We start from the raw sequence: 9,831 nt of genomic DNA on the forward strand, positions 1-9,831 counted from the left end.
TCCACGCGATTATATATGTCATTCTATGGTAGTTGTCAATGTGAAAAAAAACAATGTGTCCCTGTTCTCTTCCTTGGGGTTTTTATGTTTTTATATTTATCACATCAAGAGTATATAAAAACTAATTTTGGCAGGCATTTGTGACAGTTGCCATATCTCAATGATACTTAATTGTATTACTGTTTTTTGTGAGAACAGATGGTGGTAAACTATAGGCAGTCAGCCTTACGCGTGGTCATATTGTTTCAATAATAAGTCATGATACTTGCTCTGCTTTTGGTCTACAGCGCACTGTTATCCTAACTTCTGACCTGAGGTGATGCAGATTGTATTATGCTCACAGCTTTTAAGAAGGAGCCACTGTCTCTATTAATCTAGTAACATTTTACTGACAGGGAGCACTGATATATCTACTGTATCTCGAAGGGAGCACTGATTCATAAACCTTTACTGAACGGAGCACTGTTTTTCTCACGTCTTAACTTTACTTGATAGGAGCACTGTTATCTAACTTTTTACTAAAGGAAGCATACCGTTGTAACAAGGGCGGAGCTCTGGCAGCACTAACATCACCTGCAGCCTGCTGCACTGAGCCGCAGCAGGTTTTTGATGTACTAATTTAACATTATTGCCTTGGTGCAAAATCTGGGTGGAAGGCCGAGGCAAACATCGCAGACCACATTGCAATTAGAAACTCTGTCTATATGTGTTGCGACAAGTGATATGCTGGATATATATTTTGTGCTAGTGTATGAATTATGTGTTGGTTCCTCTTCTAGAGAATATGTAAAACGCAGCGTTAGATATGGGAGAACGTAATTAAAATTGACTGGAAGTCAGTGGCCAGAGAAATTGATGTTAAATTGACACACTAATATGGGCAGGATATATAGGACCTCTAGCTCAAAGTGTTTGAAGGCACATAAAAGAACGTTCATATTACTTTCAGTCTATATGCAGTGGCTTGTTTCGTCGCTCCTCCTCCCTAAGACTTGCTTTTCATTACGAGGGCCCTAACTGTCCCTCCCCGTACATCCAAGTTTCTAGCTGGAATTTATCAGACGCCGAATTATTGTCGGGGGAGAATATATTTTGGTCTGAACGCGACAGACCGAGAACTATAATACAAGAAGACCATATCCTATGTAAAATAAAAAGTTGAACATTCTAATGGACCAAGTGCTCTCATGTTTTCAAAATACGCAATGACTCTGGCGTGGCAGCTAAGCAAAGGCCTAACTTTTATGATCAGTCTCTTAAATTAGGATAACACACTTATATAGGCGATATGATGTCTGGCCCTTTCAGTGATAACATATTCTAGTAGTTTTTTTTAATATGGCCCCGTGTTCTGACTATGTTTTGAAACGTCGACCTGGTTATATAGCCATTATTCAGCTAGTCTGAATGACCCTTGGCCCACCCAATTCTCTTAAATAATAATTAATTTAAATTTCGTGACTGTGGCATGTGCTCAGCCTAGGGAGGTTAGTGCTTAAAAAAATCTAGAAATTTTGATTTCAAAAACAATAACAATAATAAGGTAGTAGTCTACACATCTTAGGAAAACCATAAAATTACCAACAAGGATGTACATATCACTATCTAAGTATCCTAAAGCTATCATCTATTGAAAACTCTTGCACGATACTTTGGTCTCGACCATGAGTATATGAATGAATGGGACAAAGGAAGATAGAAGACCTCTGAGAGCATAAATTTTCTGTAATTGGCGTGGAGGGCCAGGACATGTATGTCCATAGTCATACACTGGCAAAAGTCGCTGATCCTTCTCGAGTAATGCATTTGTGCACCAGGTCTAGTGTCCAGTACTTCCAGGGGATGCTTTCACATCTCTGGGAGAGGACGTCTAACTGTTGCACAGCAGTTTCTGAAGCCTGGTTCCATCTGAGTGGAAACTCTTCGACCACACACACACCAGGCTCCAGACCATTAAAGGAGGAAAGCAGACTATAATAGACAAGACCTTAAACCTTGCATACTAAACTACATGAATTCACCCCAAGTCCAGCAATAAGCTCAAGACAAAATACCTGAAGGGTTGCTTGTTCACCTCGATCATCTCCTTGTACTGGATGGGGAGAGCAGGTTTATGCTGAAAGACAAAATACCTGAAGGGTTGCTTGTTCCACCCTCGATCATCTCCATTATGTGGTACTGATGGGGTAGACGCAGCGCAGACAGGTTGATATGAGAGAGGATGGCGAATCGAGCCCATATTAACTAGAAGAAGCACTAATTCCACCCTATATATTAACCCGTCTCACAGCTCGATTAACAAGTCTGGTTGTGTCGCTATACGACGTGACTGCTTATGCTCTCAGCGTGCCCAGGGCAGCAGGCAGTCTGAACAACAAAGTAACCCTTTAGGGCTCTCCCCAACATATCTTCCACCTCACAAATTCACCAGGCGCCCAGACAAAATTGGCACAGGACTAGGTGAGCTCTTACATATATAATACACAGCGAGAGAAGGCTGAACTGCAATCAGACATCTGCCTCCCTGGTGCACTAATATGATATAGCACGCAGTGGGACTGTAATCATGCATCAGACCTTGTCTCCCGCAACGTGCCTGGGTTCCTCTGTGAAGAGTCCTGCCAGTAGGGACGCACCATGCCCACGCGATGCAATGTGACAACTCGTAGCTTCCCTTGCCAACGTAGCACTCACGCTCCCTAGTATGAAGGGAAATTCGAACTTCTTAGTGTCCTCAGACGAAATCACACCTAATCGACAACTAAACGGCAGACACACAGAGTAGATGAATGTAAACCAAATGTCATCTTGACATGCATAATGGCACGCTACTCATGTCCATCATTATGACCTAATAACCAAATGAATATTTAATTTAACTGCCTTGAAATATTCTAAACCAATTTAACACTCAAAGTAAAAAGAAAGCAAAAATCTTAGGTGGACAATCAACAGATGCAACGATTAATGTGTTCTAGCTTTCATTTATACAATGTATCGCACACTTAGCGAGCGAGCACACATTCATTCATGCTGTTGTTCACATGCCCACACACACGTAGAAAACACACACAGGACATGAACCAACACCACACAACACACACACACACACACCACACACACACACACCACACACAACACACAAGACACACACACACCAATCGACACAGCACACACACACACACACACACACACAACACACACACAGCACACCACACCACACACACACACAGGAAAGCAATGGCAGCACACACAGAGAAAGAATGCCATCACACATCCTCAATAACCCAGCTCCCCAGAGGTAGCCTAACCTATCATTCATTACGACACCGCGTCCACACAACCGACGATTAGCTATGCGCATCTCTCCCCCACACAAAGTGATGATTACTTAGCGCATCTCTCGCACACAACCAATGCCACTCTCTTATCCTACTGCTAATTACAAGGCGTGACATCCTAACATGCTCATTTAATGTAACAAGAACTGCTAAATACACATCTCTTACGGCCGATTGATAGCCTAGAGGGTCAACTCGGCTCACAATCCAATTCACAGGCACATTTAGGCTGACTGTTCTATATCACATCCTGCTTTCTGCCACGCGGCCTTGACTTAGTGTAGCCTCCTGAATGTTAATTGGCTGTTGTCATCTGGTGACAGGGCATTAGGGCAAAATAGTGGCGAAGTTACAGACTGTCAGTTGAAGCATAGGCACAACACATTTGTGACAGATTTAATAGAGTCAATATGCTATAACCAGTGATTAGAAAGTGTCTTATAATGTATGCTTTAGGTCATCAAATCCAGCCTCACAGAGATACTCAGCCTATGCCACGGATTTCCTTTGAGTACCTTAGGCTACTTAACTACCGCGTATTGTAAGACCTGTATAGTGCTCGTACCTGACTTAGCTGTTGAATGAGACCTGGGTTAGGTAGCTAGCCACTTCCGATAGCCTGTTGCATAGGACCTGGTTGCCTTGCACTCATTTCCTGTGTTTGTAACCGGTAGTAAGCACCAATTTGCCGGTTTTAAGAACTGTAAGCTTAGCCTACTCCTGACTTGCTTTTTTTTAATAGACGCGGGCTAGTGCTTAGATATTGATGTAGCGTCGAATAGACCTTGGGTTCTAGGGAGCTCACCGGCCCTTGTGAGCCTCGGTGGGTGCTACTACCGATACACTTTACCTCTAGTAGCTAGCTACTCAGTTTTTGTTTTTAATAGACCTGGGTTAGGTAGCTAGCTACTCAGTATTTAGCCCTGTGTTTGATAAGACCTGGGCTAGGTAGGCTAGCCCTACTCCCGTGATTTCCCTGTTTTGTAATAGAACCTGGGTTAGTAGCTTAGCCTATCGTCGTGATTGCCCTGTGTTATGTAAATAGACCTGGGTAGGTAGCTAGCCTAACCTATTTAAGGCCCTGTGTTATGAATTATAAGGACATGGGTTAAGGTAGCTAGCCTCTACTCTAGACTTTAGCCTGTGTTTTGTACATAGACCTGGGTTTATGGTAGGCTAGCCTACATCTAGATTAGCCCTGTGATTTGTATAGACCTGTTGGTAGCTAGGCCTACTCGGATTCTATACCTGTGTTGTAACTAGACCTGGGTTAAAGGTAGCTAGCCTACTCGGATTTACGCCTGTTGTTTTGGGAATACCTGGTTAGGTTATCAGGCTAGGCCTACTCAGATTTATCCCTGTGTTGTCAATAGAACGCCTGGGTTAGGTAAGCTTGACTACTCGGATTTAGCCCTGTGTTGTAATTAGAACCTGGTTACGGTTAGCTAGGCCCTACTTTGAATTTATCCCTGTGTTAATGCTACATAGAACAGCTGGGTTTATGGTAGCTAGCCTACTCTGACTAGCCCATGTGTTTTGGAATAGATGCCTGCGGTTACGGTAGTACCTACTCTGATTTCCGCTGTGTTTGTAGTAGACCGTCTTGTTTATGGTAGCTAGCCTACTCTGACTTAGCCTGTGTTTGGAATTAGACGCTGGTTAGGTAGCTTAGCCTACTCTGATTTTAGCCTGTGTATAATAGAAATAGATCTGGGTTGGGCAGCTAGCCTACTCTGATTTAGCCCGTGTTTGGAATAGACCTGGTTGGTACTCAACTACGTCCGATTATCCTGTTCTGGAATAGATCCTGGTTAGGTAGCTAGCCGTACTCTGATTTAGCCCTGTGTTTGGAAGTAGGACCTGTGGTCAGGTAGCGTAGCCCTCACTCTAATTTAGCCCGTGTGTCTCTGGCAAATAGACGCTGAGGTTAGGTAGCTAGAGCTACTAGGACTTAGGCCCTGTGTATTGGAATAGACGCTGGGTTAGGTAGCTAGACCTGTCCTGACTTAGGCCCTGTGTTTGTAATAAGATCTGGGTTAAGTAGCTAGCCTCTCTGACTTAGCCCGCTGTAGTTGTATAGTTAGACCTGCGGTTAGGAGCTAGACACTACTCTGACTAGCCCTGTGTTTGTTAGACCTGGGTTAGGGTAGCTAGCCTAACTCTGACTTGCCCTGTGTTTGTAAATAGACCTGGGTTATAGGTAGCTAGCCTACTCTGACTTATGGCCGCTGTGTTGATAGAGACCTGGGTTAGAGGTAGCTAGGCCTTATCTGACTTGCCGCTGTTGTGTAACTAGCCCATGGGTAGGATAGCCTAGACTACATATGACTTAGCCCTTGTGTATGAATAGACCATAGGTTAAGGTTAGCTTAGCCTACTCATGACTTAGCCCTCTGTTTGTAAATGAAGACCCTGTGGGTTAGGTAGCATATCGACCTACTATGACTATAGCCCTGGCTGTTGGAATGACCTGGTTAGGTAGCTAGCCTACTCTGATTTTATTGTCTGTAGGCGTCTCCTGTCTGTTACTGTACGCATAAATTATATAAATATAGAGATTGAATAGTGAGTCTCATGCGGATTTTGATAAATATAGACAGCACGAGGCAGTAGGTAGGAGATAATTTGATTACAGCATACTTCTCTATTTCCTGCAAGTATTTGAGTACTGGGGTCTAGCTGCTTCTGCGAATGATTGTAGAGCAGCGACGGTCAATGTGGCTCCGATGGCAGCTTTCTTTATGAAAGGTATTGCTAGTGCTATCAACTAAACATGTGGTAAATAACATTTGAATTTAGATCACATTTTTATCAGACGCTCGTTATCGACTGGCGACTTACCATCCCCACTAACTTTCTTCAAACATTTTAGTACCGCTAGAGCGTGCTCGCGGTCACAAAACTGATGAATTTATAAAGCCATTTCTATAACCAGCAACAATAGGTATAGCCATACTGTATAACTCACTGCTACCAATTATAGCATATAACATCTCTTTAACAGAGAAGAAGACGGTGATTCGAAGAGGTAGGAGAGAGTAGATAGAGATGAGGATAAGAGGCAGTGGGCTGAGCAGAAAGCGATTAGTATGCAGTCTAGGGCTTATCAAGGAGGGCCTGGATGGACCAATTGAAGTCTGTGTGGTGTGATGTGTGTGTGTGTGATGTCGGTGTGTGATGTGTGTGTGTGCTTGTGTGTGTGTGTGTGTGTGTGTGTTGTGTGTGTGTGTGTGTGTGTGTGTGTGTGTGTGTGTGTGTGTGTGTGTGTGTGCTTGCGTGCGTGAGTGTCCGTTTGTCGTTTGTCTGTCTGCTTGTTTTTGTATTTGAGTCTGTGTCTCTGTCTCTCTGTGTATTTGTATCTGGATGTTTTGTGTTTTTACCTCTGTCAATGTGTCTGTGTGTATATCTGTGTCAATATGTCTGCTTTTGTGTGTGCATGCCCTGCTACCGGCTTATGGGAGGAGAATTCTCCCTGCCTCGTGCACAGGGGAGCTGCCATCTGCTCGTGGTCCAATGGGAAGGGAGAGTTTGGCATGGTGTCCAATCCCTGACCTCACCACATTTCCATTCACAAACATAGAAACAATGTGCCCTTCTAACCATTAGGGGGTGATATTATCCAATACAAACAGCACTATCTCCCTGCATTCATATGGAGTGGGGTGGATTTGCCCCTAGACACTTCTCTAAGGTCTGTTTTTGCATTTGTGTGTTTTTAMTACCTATTGGATAAGGTTAAGATATGGAATGGTTAAGCTGATCCCAGATCTGTACTAAAGGGAAACTTCTACACAGAGAGAATCATAATATACCGTTTTAATMTGGGGAATCCATTAAAATCAACGTGGTGTTTTAATACAATAACAGGTGTAAAAATGCCTCATTATTGTTTTATCTTATTGTGAAATCTTTGTACACAATGGCCATTTGGTTGTTTTGCTGTTAGAGGTGATAAACTCCAAGTGTAAAAGCCACCAAGAGTCTCTCAGATGTAAGCTGTCGGATATAAGCCTTGTTGGGAAATATACATTTTCTTCAAGGATCCGGTTGGCATTGGAGCCTCCTTTAGTATCAGGTGGATCCCAAACGTTTTAGCTCAGAAACTCTTTAGGATTGGTCATTGCAAGGTCATTTTTATAAAGTGAAGTGTGACTGGGCCATCAGGAGCAATAAAGCCCCACAGGAGACACAATACTACACAATACCCATCTCAAATTATGGACGGATATATATGCCAAAACCGGTGTTATTGATTAGTCACTATCCAATAAGCTTTTCAACCTGAATGAATATTGGCAGCCACATGTTTCCATACCAACATCAATCATTTCTCAATTCGGAATGCTAAACTTACAAAGCAGTATACAAAAAACATTTGATAGATACACCAGAAAATTCTATGTACATTTGAAGGATAATACAGAGAGAGGTGCAAACGAGAGGTGTGGTGACACTGGTAAAAAACTAAAAGATCTAAAGCTAAATGCTGAATTAGAAGATGTGTTGTAAAAGGAAAGAGGTTGAGAGAGAAAGGGAGAGATGGATGAAGGGATATGATGAGAGAGAAAGGGAGAGATGGGCGAAGGGATATGATGAGAGAGAAAAGGAAAGAGATGGGCGAAGGTAGATGAGTAGAGAGAACAGGAAGAGATGGATGAAGGGATATGATGAGGAGAGAAGGGAGAGATGATGAATGAGGATAGTGAATCGCTAGAGTGAAAGGGAGAGATGGATGAAGGGATATGATGAGAGAACGGGAGAGATGGATGAAGGGATATGATGAGAGAGAAAGGGAGAGGATGGGCGAAGGGATATGATGAGAGAGAAAGGGAGAGATGGATGAAGGGATATATGAGAGAGAACGGGAGAGATGGGCGAAGGGATATGATGAGAGAGAAAGGGAGAGATGGATGAAGGGATTGATTGAGAGAGAAAGGGAGAGATGGGCGAAGGGATTGAATGAGAGAGAACAGGAGATGGCGAAGGGATATGAATGAGGAGAGAACAGGAGAATGGATGAAGGAAATAATGATGAGAGAGAAGAGGGAGAGAATGGATGGAAGGGATATGATGAGAGAGAAAAGGGAGAGATGGATGAAGGATATGATGAAGGAGAACGGGAGAGATGGGCGAGGGATATGATTGAGAGAGAAAGGGAGAGATGGATGAAGGGATTATTGATGAGAGAAAAGGGAAGAGATGGGCGAAGGGATATGATTGAGAGAGAAAGGGAGAGATGGAGTGAAGGGATATGATGAGAGAGAAAAGAGGAGAGATGGGCGAAGGGATATGATGACAGAGAGAAAGGAGAGATGGATGAAGGGATTGATGAGAGAGAAAGGGAGAAGATGAGGTGAAAGGGATAATGATTGAGAGAGAACGGGAGAGATGGGTGAAGGGATATGATGAGAAGAGAAAGGGAGAGATGGATGAAGGGATATGATGAGAGGAGAAAGGGAGAGATGGATGAAGGGATATGATAGAGAGAGAAAAGGGAGAGATGGATGAAGGGATATGTATGAGAGAGAAAGCGGAGAGATGGGTGAAGGATATGAATAGAGAGAAAGACGGATGAGATGGGTGAAGGGATATGATGAGAGAGAAAGAGGAGAGATGGGTGAAGGGATAATGATGAGAGAGAAGAGGGAGAGATGGATGAAGGGATATGATGAGAGAGAAAGGGAGAGATGGGTGAAGGGATAATGATAGAGAACGAACGGGAGAGATGGGCGAAGGGATATGATGAAAGAGAAAGGGAGAGATGGGTGAAGGGATATGATGAGAGAGAAGGGAGAGATGAGGTGAAGGGAATATGATGAGAAGAGAACGGAGAGATGGGCGAAAGGGATATGATGAAGAGAAAAGGGAGAGATGGGATGAAGGGATATGAGAGAGAGAACGGGAGAGATGGGCGAAGGGATATGATGGAAAGAGAAAGGGAGAGATGGGTGAAGGATATGATGAGAAGAGAAAGGGAGAGATGGGGAGGGATATGATGAGAGAGAAAGGGAGAGATGGGCGTAGGGAATGATGAGAGAGAGAAAGGGAAGAGATGGGTGAAAGGGATATGATGAGAGAGAACGGGAGAGATGGGCGTAGGGAATATGATGAGAGAAAGGAGAGAGATGGAGGTGAAGGGATACTGATGAAGAGAACGGGAGAGATGGGCGAGGGATATGATGAAAGAGAAAAGGGGAGAATGGATAGAAGGGATATGATGAGAGAGAAAGGGGAGAGATGGATGAAGGGAATATGATGAGAAGAAAGGGGAGAGATGGATGAAGGGATATGATGAGAGAGAAAGGAGAGATGGATGAAGGGATATGATGAGAGAGAAAGGGAGAGATGGATAGGGATATGATGAGAGAGAAAGGGAGAGATGGATGAAGGGAGTAGAATGGAGGAGAGAAAGGGAGAGATGGCGAAGGGATATGATGAGAGAGAAGGAGAGATGGATGAAGGGATATGATGAGAGAGAAAGGGAAAGAAT

Source organism: Salvelinus sp. IW2-2015, linkage group LG11 (genome assembly GCF_002910315.2).
Source record: "Salvelinus sp. IW2-2015 linkage group LG11, ASM291031v2, whole genome shotgun sequence".
NCBI classification, from domain to species: domain Eukaryota; kingdom Metazoa; phylum Chordata; class Actinopteri; order Salmoniformes; family Salmonidae; genus Salvelinus; species Salvelinus sp. IW2-2015.